Here is a 15,058-nt window from a genome sequence, read left to right as displayed (position 1 = left end):
TCTATTTGGACTTCAGCAAGGCCTTTGACACTGTCTCCCACAGCATACTCTTGGAAAAGCTGGCAGCCCATGGCTTGGACAGGAGCATTCTTTGCTGGGTTAGGAACTGGCTGGATGGCCGGGCCCAGAGAGTGGTGGTGAACGGAGCTGCACCCAGCTGGTGGCCAGTCACCAGTGGTGTCCCTCAGGGGGTCTGTCCTGGGGCCAGTTCTGTTCAATATTTTTATTGATGACATGGATGAGGGAATTGAGTCCTTCATTAGTAAATTTGCAGATGACACTAAGCTGGGAGCATGTGTCGATCTGATGGAAGGTAGGAGGGCTCTGCAGAGAGACTTGGATCAGTTGGATTGATGGGCAGAGTCCAACAAGATGAAGTTTATTAAGTCCAAGTGCCGGGTACTGCATTTTGGCCACAATAATCCCCTGAAACATTATAGGCTGGGAACAGAGTGGCTGGACAGTGTCCAGGCAGAAAGGGACCTGGGGGTACTGGTCGATAGCTGGCTGAACATGAGCCAGCAGTGTGCCCTGGTGGCCAAGAAGGCCAACGGCATTGTGGCCAGTATCAGGAATAGTGTGGCCAGCAGAAGCAGGGAGGTCATTCTTCCCCTGTACTTGGCACTGGTGAGGCCATACCTTGAGCACTGTGTCCAGTTCTGGGGCCCTCAGTTTAGGAACGACATTGAGGCACTCGAGCACGTTCAGAGAAGGGCCATGAGATTGGTGAAGGGCTTGGAACACAAGCCCTGTGAGGGACAACCGAAGGAGCTGGGATTGTTTAGCCTGGAGAAAAGGAGACTCAGAGGTGACCTTCTCACTCTCCACAACTTCCTGAGGGGTGGTTGTAGTCAGGTGGGGGTTGACCTCTTTTACCAGGCAGCAACTGACAGAACGAGAGGGCACAGTCCCAAGCTGCATCAAGGGAAATATAGGTTGGATATTAGGAAAAAGTTTTTTACAGAAAGGGTGATAAAGTGCTGGAATGGACTGACTGGGGAGGTTGTGGAATCACCATCCCTGGATGTGTTTAAAAAAAGACTGGATATGGCGCTCAATGCCATGATCTAGTTGAGGTGCTAGGGCATGGGTTGGACTTGGTGATCTTGAAGGTCTCTTCCAACCCAGACGTTCTGTGAATTCAGTGAATTCCTCCATCTTGTGTTTAACTTTCTGCTGATGAATAAGATAGAAGCTAATCTGTACTTCCAGAAAGCTCATTTGCATAACAGCATTACAGGCCCACATACATTTTGTTCACACTCTTTTGCTCCTTCAGTGCCCGAGTTGCACATACAGAGCAGGTATGAATATGTAAGGCAACTCTCATGGATTTTCTTAGGAACAGTTGGCTGCAGACTATTAATATGGATGCTCCAATGCTGTCAATTAGGAATAGGGAAGGACACACACTGGTTGCACTAAGCACCCCATCAGCAGAACATCTTCCTTCTGCCTCTCTCCAAAGCCAGCTATAACTGACCCAGCTGCCCCAGTTGTTCTCTGCTGACTGCTCCTCATGTAAACAAGCCTCAAACCTTCTGCATGCAGAGTATTTCCACACGCACAACAATATTGTAGGAACTGTGCAAGTAAAAGTATGAGCACTCTGTTCCTAGGCACTACCTTCTGTGTCCACTGACCTGTGGTTTCTGCTCAAGCCATGCATCCCGGCAGATCCAAACAACAACATAAACTGCTACGGGCAAGGCAGGAAGATTTGAGGGGTTTGGTCCCACACCAACCTTCCAGTAATGTTTTGGAGTGTTATTATCTCCAGGACACAGTGGACAGAATCTGCAAAATCTGTTGTGTTGCTGAATCAATAAACTGTCTCTCCCCTGAAAATCAGACCAGTAAACAAAGAAAATATCCTACCAGACTTGAATTCAGAAAATAACTTTGGTTCAGCTATAATGTAATTGGATGCAAATCCCTCAAAGTGTGTGAAATTCACCCTTTTACACTAAGATGAAATGCTTCTTAGAACAACCAACTCTTTTCTACAAGGCCACTCCCACTGAAATAATGAAAGTCTCCATGGGAAGTGGGGGTGGGTCACCTGCACTCTACAGACTTAGCATGCATTGTCACTTTTATGTCATGCCAGCTGTGGGTGCATCATTGGATTTCTAATGGCATTCAGGTGAGATAACAGACTCCTAGCAGGTTGATTTGTGACTCAACAATAACCATAGAAAAGCACAGTATTTCGATCGTCAGAGAAAGACACAAACACAATTCCGTGTGTAGCTATAGAGAATGTAGGTAATGGAGTAACTACAGTGATGTTTTAAAAGCAATTATACTGGTTCACCTTCTAATACGTGGGACAATCTCTTACCTCGAGAGCTGCTCATTTTAGCTATGTTCATTCTGGAGAGGGTTTGTTTTGCTTGAACAATATCAGTCCTGTCAAGAGAAAACAACATCTGCCTGTGTACTTGAAAATTTAACTTCGTATCCTAATTGAAATTGATGCACTCATGAGAAGACCTTCTTGTTGCACTTGTGAAGAGAAGTTTTCTGCAGAAGTGTCTGCAATTTTCCTCCCTCAGTACTGTCTGTGTATTGCTACTTAGTCATCTCTAATTGCAGCATATTGGCATGAATATTGGATGATGATTTGGAGATGCTTAGTACCTCAGGAAAAATAATTGCAGCATGACCTCAGGTTTAACCCATCACCTTATTCTTATGCATGGCAGCTACTTTACTCTGTATTTTTAATAGGCCTAACTCCTAATTTCCTCAATCTTATGTATAGGAGACTGCTTTATGAATGAGATTTGGGCATTTTTTTCCCCAAAGCTGAGGAGATTGCTGGTCCACCACTTTAAAAACTCATGTCCTCCTTTTAAAGCATTTTAAATTCTACCAAACTTTATTATCTGGGGAAAGTGTTAAGGAAGCCTTGCTCCTGTTAACAGGTTTAAGTTGCCCATGACAAGACAAACAATGGCTTGACATTCCATTCTACTGCATCTGAATTTTTTGGTGCCTGCTGGTGTAAGAGAAGAGTTGGAGTCAGGCCCTTAGCTTTGCATTCCCCAGTCACCTCTTTCCTGCTTGCAGAATCATAGACATGGCAGCTGCTGGGTGTGTGCAGAACTACACACTATCACTTTTCTTTTGGTTTAACTGTCTTGTCATACTGTCAGACACTCAACACAAGATGGCTTTTCAAAAGGCCAACAGAAGTGCAAAACAGCACAGTACGGTAATGGCAAAAGAACAGGAAAGCACAGAGCATAAAAAACGTAAGCAGAGATTTGCCATTTGCTGGTACGTGCCCCCACCACACAAAAGGTGAAGTAGAGGCATTTTAACTTAATCTGAGTATAATATAAACTTCTAGTATAATTTTCCATGAGAGGTCTGCCCTCATTTCTTTAATGTTTTCTTTTTAGTCCATTGTTAATTGAAAGCAAACACAATTTTATTTATGCATACCTGAAATAGAAGATGTGATTAAAATGAGACATATTTTATCATTTGCATCATTTATTCACTAGGGAAAAATATGATTTTCACTGACAATATTTGAATATTTGACAAAATGCACAAATATTTACAGATGAAAACAAATAGATTTTGTGTGTGTGCATGTGTAATGAAATTCTTATATACTCTTTTTTAATACTGGAACAATCAAAGTATTTCAAAATTTGGAAGCATGTAGTATTCTACATATATTATCGGTAGTATTCTTCTAATGGTATTTCAAGACTAACTTTAGCTACATTTTATTTTTTAAAGCATGACAGAAATACACAAAACTAAACAAAAATATCTCATTTGGGATTGAACTAAAAGAGTGTCTGTCACTTGAAATGCATTTTCTTCATTATATTTTTGTTTTAGTTGTAGATTAAATCTTACTCAATCCACAGCATTATTGGAATAGGCTGGGACATAGAGACAGGATGCTTTATAATACCTATTGTCAAAGACAAGTGAAACACTGGAGAAAGGAAAGCTGCCTTAGCACAGATATGCCACTGGGAACAAGGACTTTGTGTCACTCTTGAAAGCACCTCTTTCCTACTAGAAAGCAATGCATACACACTCTGTAACTCACCTTTCTCAAGAAAACTATCTGCCACTGCAATCAGCCAAGTTGGTGAGAAGAAAAGGAGGCAGACAGAGGAGTCTAATAACAACCCCTGTGTTGGCACACAGGAGAGGGTCAGATTAAATACATGGTGGTTCTCGGGACCACCAAGATACCTGCCAGTAATTTCACACAAAATGAGAAGGGTCCCCAGATCCCTGAACTCTGTGTCTGGTCCCTAGGACATATGGTGGAGGCTGAAGAAGGTGGTAGCAGTGACAAAACAGAGAAATCTTAAAGATGCTATGGTAATTTTATTCTGCCATCTCCGTGGTGGGTATTAGACATGACAGTAGCAGATGTCTGTAGTAGAATATTGACCTTCAGATTGCAAGTCCTTATTACAGCATTTCCAGGAAAATACTAGGATACCCTAATGACTGTTCTGCACATGGATATCATTTTGTGACAGGCTACCAAGCAATGCCCACTGTTGCTGTTATGGTACAGGGAGAAGAAATGAAGGAAGTTATATAAGACCTCATTGTCAGATTTGGCCTGGGTACCAGAATCCAAAAGATTTACACTGCCAAAAGATGCCGAGACTAGGGTTTTTTTTCATGATACTTCCACTTTATTTGCACAATATCCTTTTAGTGTTTTCAAGGAAATAGTTAACCTACAGAGATTACCTAAAGGATGTACAGCAGAGCAGGAGGGCACCACTGGGTGGATATGTGATTTCCAGACTAATCGGTTCACCTTTCTGTATGGTTGTCTTCCTTCTTATTTGTTGATCCTTTGGCCAGTGCAGGTAATACATAGACTTTACAGTTCACTGAAGATGAGTGATATATCATTTAAAGTATTCCTTTGCTAGACAAGAACTACATACAGATTCTGTGCTGTCAGCCCTTAAATCTCCAAGACCATGGCAGCGGTCCCCTTGGATCTAGATGATGGCATACATGTTTGTTTGAATGTTCTTCTCTAAATAGTGAAGATCATTCACTGTAGATTTGCAGTCTCTGGAGAATTTGATGCTGCTTCTCTGACAGTACAAGGCCCAGCACTGAGTTAACACCCACACTCCAGTTCTGCATAACCATGTGTGCTTTTTTTCTCTTATTTATTTTTTGCTTGCCTTTTTTCCCCCCTTTTTTTTTAACGGTTGTGGACCACACTGATCTTAAAAGCCTTTTCAAATAAATTGGGAAATAAAGACCTACATTTCCTAAAGAAAAGCAGACAGCCATTTCTGAGTACTGCTTCCAGTTATCTTCTTCATTTGCTACTGATCATTTCTCAGAGAGCCGATTTTGGCCAGGGTCTGAATGTCACCTGCTATTTCTCTCTCCTTCTTTCAACTTCATGCCTGACCTAACATGACATCCGTTTGTCCAAAAGGTGGCACTGCATCTATGAGCATTTTGTGGACTGAAATTGCTCTGGTGCAGAAGAGGTCTTCTGTATAAATAACTAGAGCTGCTCTGCAGATGTGCTATATTTTCCACTAGCTTTCCAACCATGGATCCCTCCTAAAGTGTGTCCTTAAAGTTTTTAATAATTTAAAGCTTAGATAAAAACTAAAGCTTGACCTTGAGTTTTCTGACATCTAATTTTAATGCTGTGGCTAAAAGCAAGCTTACCAGCCAAGCACATCAGGGTAAGAGATAGCTCCTCTTCGTGAAGCTCTTTAGGGAAAGTCATGATTCTGAGCTTCCAGAAAAGCCCAACATCTTCCACCAGTAGAGGGAAATTGTTGCCCTTTTTGATCACTTGCTCCCTCCCTCCCAAATTTTGTGTCATGCACAAAATATAGTTTTAATATAAATGGTAAAAGCTCTTACTTAAGACACCTCTTTCTCCTCCAGTCAGCAGGCACAAGTCACAGTCATAGCTTTTCAGACCCTGGATGGTCTTAGGAGCATACAGTTTGGTAAAAGAAATACAAAACTGTTCTTGCCACAACAGTCCCCACAAAGCAACTGGACTTGCATTATGATGGTGTGTCCCAAATTAGCTCCTCTGCTGGGCTGCAGTCTCTTTCTCACAGTTGTCTGGTGCCACCCAGATGTTAGGACCACTCTAACCCATCTCCCTGATTTTTGTCAGCTTTCCCACAAAGGCTTTTTTGACCCCTCCTTCCTTGCTTGCTTCTGGTGTTTCTGGGTCTTGCTGAGCCCTGGCTCAAGGCACCTGTTTTCTGATTCCCAAAGCTGCTGCAGAGATGCCAGTCTCCCACTTACTGCCTTCTCCTGCCAAATCCATCTCTATTCCCTTTTTATCTTCCTTGTCTTTGGAAATCCAACTGCTTGTGCCTTTTCTACCTTGTGAGTTCAACTTCCCTTTTCCTGAATTCCCACCCCCCCCCCTCCTTCATTAACCTTCTTTGGGAGACCAGACTTCCGTTTTCCTATTGACTGTCAGCCTGGCTCTAGTCTTTCCTTGAATTAAAATTCCTGGATTGCTGGCAGCTTTCAACTTTCCTGTTGATTGCTAGAGTTGCAATCACTACAGTTTCCACTCAGTCTTTTCACATTCTGCTTTTCTTCCCTATAATCTAGTCTTTCCTGTGTTTTACAAGCCCTCTGATGAATTTCAGTCTCCTAGCACATCCTTTAACCTGTCTTTTCCTCTCCCAGACAGCATTTCACCCCAATTCCCCTGATTCCTTTCCTGTGGTGTTTCTCATTGATTTACATCTGACTGTAATCAGCGGGCATCCTTCAATTTTTTTACTTCTCTTTTCCACTCTTGCTGCCGTAGTTGTGTTGCCCTGATTTACACTTAGAGCCCAGTAGAGTAAGGGACCCCATGCAGGGCCAGTTCAATTGCAGGAAGCTGTGCTCTGCAATTGGGAAGGAAAATAAACTCCTGAAAAGCCTGAAGAAGCTCTGTTTTGGTGTCTGAGGTTGATCAATGCCACAAAGCCTTAATGAGAATTTGCTGTCAAACTCTTACCTAACTTTTAAAAATTGCACACCGTTATATACTGCTGGTGTGTAAGATGTGCTTCAATAGCACTTATGAGCTATAGGACAGATGTTGTAGCTATCCATGGGTTTGTGAATGTTTTATAATGATCTCATGCTTCTCTCAGAGTGGCCAAATGAATAATGTAAAGTGCCATGATGATGAGAACTGCCTAACTACTTGCATAGATGTGGGAGCTATGCATGGGGTAATTAGCAGGCATTACCAATAAAAGCTTAATTCTTAATAATCTGTTGTAGCTGAAAAGTCTTTTTTCTAATTTTTTTTCCTCATTAATCCAATCATCTTCATGTTTAATTCACGTGTTCTCTAGTGAGATCTAACTGCATAAAAATATCTTTTGCAGTAAAATGCATCTTTAACAATTTGGACAGGGTACAAACCCAGATTCCCACCAGAAAAGATTTTTATCTCCAAGCATATTGCAGCCAGTTTCCTTCCTAATTAATACCATATCCACCCCCAAATTCCATTTCAGTTCCCCAATGAAAAGTGATGAGGCAGTCAACTGCAAATAACCACAATATACCACCGATAGTTCAATCAGCACCGTTTCCAGCATAGCCTGCTGCTAAAGCACAACCAGCTTTTATGGTTTCATGTCCCTTGGACATTCCCTGTGTCTACCATGCTGCTAGGATAGCTCCAAGCTGTACTCACAGAGGGGTTTTTTAACAAGAAGTTGGATCAAAGAATCAGCTGTCTACATGTCAAAATGAAACAGGATGAGTAAAGCTCCTCTTTTCTGAGGTGCAAAGGCAGGGCCTGAGTGGCAGCATGCTTAAATGGGAGACAACAGAGTTTGGAGCAAATTAGGGATACATGGACCTCATAAGTGCTTCCTTAATCCACTGAACAGTTTGCAGTACCATTCCCAGGGCATGGTATGCAACTGCAAGGCAACAAAGCTGCAAGCAGCTCTGCAAAAGAGGTCTTAAAATGGCTTTTCCTAAGGTGAATTGTGTCCCTGCTCAGCTGCAATATGGATTTGTCTCACCCCAGTGCTACTAGTCAGTGCATTCAATGCTGATGGTGGTGCCAGTATTTGTAACATCTTCAGCTTCCTTGAGAATGAAACTATGGCTGGTTCTTCTTGGCCTCCTTGTCAGAATCTTCTTGGGAACTGACATCAGGGAATGAAGTGAAAATGAATATGTTTAAATGTGATGGCTACCATCTTCCAAAGTATATACAAAGCTTAAATGTCTACAGTATAATAATTTTCCTTCCTGAGCAAATCCTGTGTGAAATTCCATACTGCCTTCCAGGAAAGCAAACATGCTTAGCAAAAGAACTCAGACCACCAAAGTCTTTGACTTTTAAATAAGAGGGCGTTCCACATTCATACAAATGAGAAAGTTTCTGGTTTAGAGTAGCCCTGTGTTTGTTCACCTTGTCTCTGTACAGAAAATTATGGAGGAAATCCTGAAGAGTATATTTTGCAGTTCAGACGATATTTAGAAAAGAAATAACTTTATTTTGAAGTTCCAAACTCTGAGAAGAAAGTGGCAAAGCTAGGTATTGGCAATAGCCTTTTAAAGTAGCTGTAACAGCTATGGACATGTTTTCTTCTGCTGGGGCTTATCCATGAAGCACAGCTGTTGGTTGTTTAAAAAAAAGGAATCTTTTCATGTAGATAAAAATACTCTAGCTCTAATGTTTCTAAATCTATTTGGCTAGGTCTAGTAAAGTTTATTTTAAAGGGCAGGCTTTTTCTTTAGGAATGTCTCAGTAAATAATGCATTATGCATATCTCAGTGAAGGTATTCTCAAAGCTGCTGCAAAAGCTACTTTGAGCTAATGCTCCAGAAATTGGAGGAGTCCCAGCCAGGGGAAGTACACAACAGAAGAACTGCCTTAAGCATTAATTCTAGCTGTAGCCAAACAGATTAATGAAATAACCAAACAGATTAATAAGAGCAGTAATAGGGACAATTAGTGTGGTGGAGTTAGAAGACCCCATACTCCCCACAGGCCTCCTTTTTCTGCCCCCAAATGATAACAACTCCTTTGAAAAAGGGCAGCTGGTTAATTTGCTATAATAATTCGTTATTATAACTACTACTACAACTATGGCTGCTTCTATTACAATTACTGCTGCTGTTGTTGCTACACCACAAATAAATGTGGTGCTTGTAATGGACCCGACCTAAAACTCTCTTTACTTCTGCTTAATGCACAGCACATGGCAGGTTTATCCTCCTCAGCAGCCTTAATCCTGACCCAGAGGAAAGACAGTACCAGCATCCTCCAGCACCTTCCAGCCCTTTGCACACCTTCAGGCTCTCCACAGAACAGGAAACTAATGCCAATAGTGAAATTTCTTTCTCATCATTAATATTACTAATGCCATCTATCAGAGGGCACTGCCCAGGGACACCAGCCAAGATAGGGTAATAATGTGCTGAACAAGCATGTAGTACCAGATACATTATCACCCTGAAGGAAATAAAAGTCCAGAAATATGAATTAACTGTCTTTTTTGTAGGACTGGGAAGTTAGACTGACCGTCTTGCTCTAAAGAAAGCCTTGAGCCACATTCTTCCCAGATTCTTCCCTAAAATATAGCTGAAATTGAAATTCAGCTAACTATTTACAGCAGGTGGCCACTATACATGGAACAAAACCATCATCAGCTTCAGGAAGAGTGGGATTCAACCCATGGGTTGTGAAAGAGCAACCTCATTTCATTACATTTTCTCTTCATTTTCATTCAAATGGAAAACAACTTTCATAAAGTTTGCAAGGCTGCTCAGGCCATCTGCCATTCATGTAATGATGTCTGGTCCTGTAGTGTTTCTACTCATTGACTATTCATCTTTTAGTGATCAAGTTTCCAGCTAACAAGAATTTACCCTATGGACTGTTTACACGTTTAAAAAAAAATAAAAGTTTTTTAAAAAATAAAAGATTACTTTGATAAGTATATCAACCACTACATAAAGATGTTTTACTTCTATGTGTTACCTTTCAGTCAATTATATTTGCAGTCCCCCAGTTTTCTAGAAATCAGCATTCATTCTTATCCCCGCATTTCCATTTTTATTCATTCTGGTTTACAGAAGCAAAATTTTGCCTGATGGAAAACCACTGTGTCTGTTTTCCAGATACTTAGGGAACATGCTCTATTTTCATGGAATGAAGGAATTTCCAGCCCCTCATACATTGTGAGTAGATGAGTCATGCCACAGCTACAGGTTCTCAGTGTATTTTCCCTGGGGAGCAAATGAACTGTTAAGACCACTACAGTTTCTGGAGTTAACCTCCTCTAGGCACAAGTCAAGTCTTGCCTTCAGCAGAAGTTAATTTCAGTTGGGCTTGAATGTATGGATCACAGAGTTAAACTTCAGAGTCCTGGAGGTCAGGAGACAGAGTTTCCCCACCTCCCCAGTTCATTGTATTCAGGCTCCACTAACACCTACACCTTTACGATTTATTTCACTGTGTATAAAAAATTAACAGCACTGACAAAATAAAACTTGGATGTATGTTCTCCATGCCTATAGAGCTTTTTGGCTGCTAAAAAAAAAAATAAATGTAGCTTGGGAAAGCTAAATCCTTCATGTTATTGCCGTCACGCTGTCTAGACTGCCTAAAAAGAAATTGTTCTGGAATGGCCTCATATTCTTTTTAACACTGACTATTTGTTTCAGGGATTACTTTGTTGGTAGATTTTGGCAGTGTTATACTTGTTTCAGATTTGGGGGCTTTCTTGAGGGATAAAAAGAGTGAGGGTTTCCCTTCTGGAAGAATTGCTTTATAAATACTAGTCTTCTCAGTTCAGTAAAACCAAGAGGGTGAAAAAGTTTTTGAACGGTTTCTGCCTAAACAAAACAATATGATGCCAGCTCTAAGCAGCAACATCAGGAATGACAAGTGATTATTTAATATTCAGGGCTTTACCTGGCTAGTCCTCCATATACACAAGTCAATGTGAATTCCATGCATGGAGGCTTTAAAGGATCAGGTTTGGAGTTCGTAGAGCACTAAAAAGCCAGTGCTCATTTTTTAAATGTCATTGCACATCTAGTCATCAACACAGTAATACAGCACTGCTTAGGCCATTGTGTTTCTCTTGACTTAGAGCTAAATGTCACATTTTTTCTGAAGAACAACTACCCTCTGATGTGTGAGAAATCTTGCCTTCATTCTGCAAGGAGCAAAGTGCTCTGAGCTTCTAAGCATCTGCTCAAGCCGCTATCCTCCTGCAGCAGTCTTCAGAAAAGGCATCCTTTTATTGCCACTTGTACCATATTAGAGAGGAAGGTGGAACCATGCAGGTCCACAGTGACCCACATTTCCCCCTTGGAGTTTGCCTGTACACTAGGTTTGTACATAAAGATTATGCATTTAACATCTATTTAGTACTAGATGAATCCAGGTAATATCCTGTTCTGCGAAAGGATTGCAGTCAGTGGTCAGGTGCTTGTTTTATTTGCCCTGTGGATATGGCCCTGTAGCTGGTGATTACAGTTAGCTCCACTTTTTTTACTCTCTGCTGTCCTCATGTTCTTCTATTGAAGGCACTTGACAGAAGCACAGCAGCTTGAGCACAGCATATGCAGGTTCCAGTCTTCACCACAATCTTCTCAACACTTCCTCAAATGCCCAAATAAACATGCAACACATTTTCCAAGGCACGTACAATTCTATTTCTGCATGTGACCTGCACTTCTGTGATCTCCCCTAGCTCAGCACAACCACATTTATTTGAAACCATGGTCTGAAGAAGAGCAAAACACCACTTCCATCCCATAGCAGTGGCAAGAGGAGTGGGACCTCCACAAAAGTCAGATGTGCAAGTTGGATTTCTAGGGAAAATTTTACCTTAACAGCTTCAGACTGTAACCTGGGAAAACATCCTAAGCTGTTCTGTGACAAAAAAAATCTGCTCTCCACTGCTTGAAACAAGAACATTTGGGAAAAATAACATTCCACTAAGTCAGGCGGAGTGAGCACAGAGTCATAGGAAAACTGGTTTCGGAAAGACATTCAGAAGCTGCCTTAGTCTGTCCATGTAGCCTAAGGAAGTGTCATTTATACCTCCTGCTTGTCTAATTCCTACTGATCCTTCTTGATAGAGACTGCCATATCTCCATAGGCAATCTGTGCTGGTGCTTGCCTACGCATAGATTTAGGAGAGTTTTCCTGTTATTCTTGTTTTTACTATCCATTTGGGAAGAAGGAACAGATTTTTCTCTTCTCTCTAAAAATGTTTGTGGTCTGTTGTAATGTCCCAAATAAGTTTTTAAGTTAAACAATCTCAAGCCCTTTGATCTTTCCCAAGAGACCATACCCTCAATATCACTTTCTCCTATACTGTCTCCAGTTTCTCTTTCTGATACCCAGAACTAAACAGAGAGCTTCAGCTGAGCTCTTACAAAAAGTGGAACAAAATAGTATGCCTTGGAAGCTGTTCCTCTGCATGTAAAACCTGATCTGATGGGTCCCATTTTTTAATGGAAACTGTGTTTCAGTTTATGATGCCCAGCAGTATATATATGTACGTTAGTATTACAGTTGTTACAAGAATACTTTTGAAGTGGTTGACCCTATCCCCCACATAACATGTTTTCTTTTGTATTGCAGACCAGTCTTGAAGTGCATGACCTGCTTTCCTTTGGGATGAAACTAAACCAGAACATCCTCCTCAAGAATGCAGTTATTGACCATTTTCTGCTAATGGACAGTCAAGTGTAGGATGGACAGTCATGTGTAGGTTTTTTTTAATGACAAGGTTATATGAGACAGTGTTCAGATAAATATGTGTTAAATTAATTGCTTCAGCTCTTAACTGTAAGATCTTGGCATAGACAGAAGCTAAATGGGTATAATGCAATCTGGTTGTGATGAATCCCAGTGGACTATTATTTATCTTCTTGTTACCCTTCAGGTCCTTATACATAGTGCAGTCAACTATTCTGGATTTTTTCTAGGAACTGATGTTGACTGATCTTTTCCCTATTTAAGAAGAATAACTATAATTGTCTTTTTTTGTGTCTTCTGGTACCTTATTTGACCTCTATGATTCTCAAATGCTTCATTTTGCACTACCAAATAAAACAGACTGAGGAACACACTTCTGGTCCTGAGGCCAAGTGGTGCAGCACAATTCATCTCCACATAGCAAACCTTTCCCCTTCACTGGTCAGAAAGGCATGCACACATTCAAGCTGTCCCTCATCCAGGTTATTCCCCATCTCTGTCCAGAAAATGTCTGGGAAAATAGTAGAACAAAAAGACAAAAGTATGCCAGAGAACTTTTAGCAATAAACCCTTTGTGTGGTTCTAGGACAGCATGTTAGTCTATAAACTGTCTCTGCTCTATTTGTCATTACAGGGGTAGCCGGAACATGATCAATAAACCATTTGAGGTGGCCTAAACCAGCTTCATTGTGATGATGACAATGATGCCCAGCTCAGTGCTTATGACGCAAGGTCCTTTTATCCCCCTAAGAACTGCAGTAACAGTGTAGGGAATGGGAGAAGCCTTTTCAAACCTGTAGAGAGAGAAAATTGCCTATATGTGCCAATTTAGTTTATGAAACTAGCTTATTCCTTGCTCTGCACCCTCCCCATAATGAATGTTTCCTTTATTTTCATTATATCTAATATTCTTTCCTTTAGTTGCTTACTTATTTGCCCTCATTTTCAAATGACCTTGTTATTGTGATTCTGTAATATTCTCTGCTTCTCATTTCAACCCAGGGCTTCTTTTTAGTTGTCATATAGTTACATTATGCAAGAATCATTATTTGGTCCTGTCTTAAAGACAGAACCCCTAGCTGCTACATAATGCATGTACAGATTCAATGCATTTCTAATGCTGAAAATTTCTCTTCTTTCCATTGTTCATATAACCAGAAATATTCTGTGGAAAAACTAAAATAAATCTTCAACCAATAGAATATGGTTTGTAATGTCTCCTGATATGGGCATTATCTCTGATTTAGCTCAGCTCATTTTGTATGGGAGATGGAGTGAGATTCAGCTCTAATTTAATATCTCTGAGATTGATCTGAGCTATTTGCAGTTTCAGTCACACGTAATAAGGTGAAGGTACAGTGTCTGACTGTCTGGCTGAACATTTATGCTGTGCTTATCACAGTAACATGTCTAAGCTGCTTTGAAAAAAAAACCAAAACTCTGAAAAGGCAGCAAAAATTAATAATGACCTTCCAATATCATTAACCTAACCTGATTCCATTGTGCTTGACACCATTCATTTTCATTCCTTTAATGGTGTACCTCTCCATTCTGCAGTCCTGAAAATGGCTGGAGTAAGCTCTTTTCCAAGGTTGAGTGGGAAGCCGTGTCAGATGCCCCTGAAAGAGTCATGCCTCCTAATGGAGGCTGGAGCTTGGAGGGGTTGTAAGGCTCATGTGGCTGCACTATAGGTTTTGGAACTGGAAGGGAAAACACCACAGGAGGCATTGCTGACAGAAGTAGGAGGGAGAGATGGATGAAACCTACAACTGCAGTGCTAAATCTCTCCCTTGTGAGTTCTTATCAAAGATAATTCAAAATGAGTAACTTCTGAAATATCTAGGCTACACAATTCAGCGTAATGCTGTGGTCCTTGAATTAGCTCCAGAAGAGGTATAATTACATTGCCCTGTCAGTCGACCCAAGCTCCTTATTCTTCTTCAGAGGCAGATCTAATTACTCTGGGCACAGCAGCAGCCTAATGCAGCCCCAGCTCTGCTGGGACTCAGCCAGGACATGTGCTGACAGTGTGCTGGACTAGATACTCTGACCAAGTGGTGGCTCCAGATTGTCCTCCCAAGCCTTCGTGATACATTTGAGGTGTGTCTTACAGCCAGTCTGTCAAAGTAGACACCAAACACAGATGGACTGTGTAGCTGGGTTAAGGAAGCCATCATCAGGGAATATGTGGTTTCTCCTTCATATGCTTGCTGCAGAGCAAGAAATGTCAGGTGTCAGACTAAACCTGTTGACCACGTGCAGTCATAGAGCCATAGAATTGTGTGGGTTGGAAGGCACCTT

At 41.1% G+C, this 15,058-nt stretch overlaps 1 protein-coding gene across 1 annotated transcript in view; it reads left to right on the top strand.

Moving 5' to 3' along the window:
- Positions 1-10,485, top strand: part of EPSTI1 (epithelial stromal interaction 1) — an 89,443-nt gene extending 78,958 nt beyond the window's left edge. Inside the window, exon 12 of the transcript XR_011149803.1 lies at positions 10,159-10,485. The gene's annotated coding sequence lies outside the window, so the exon portion shown is untranslated. The remainder of the gene's footprint in view (positions 1-10,158) is intronic.
- The last annotated feature ends 4,573 nt before the right edge of the window (positions 10,486-15,058 follow it).

The sequence above is a fragment of the Aphelocoma coerulescens genome, chromosome 1, assembly GCF_041296385.1.
Source record: "Aphelocoma coerulescens isolate FSJ_1873_10779 chromosome 1, UR_Acoe_1.0, whole genome shotgun sequence".
Lineage (NCBI taxonomy): Eukaryota > Metazoa > Chordata > Aves > Passeriformes > Corvidae > Aphelocoma > Aphelocoma coerulescens.
This window is presented reverse-complemented; position numbering and strand designations above follow the sequence as displayed.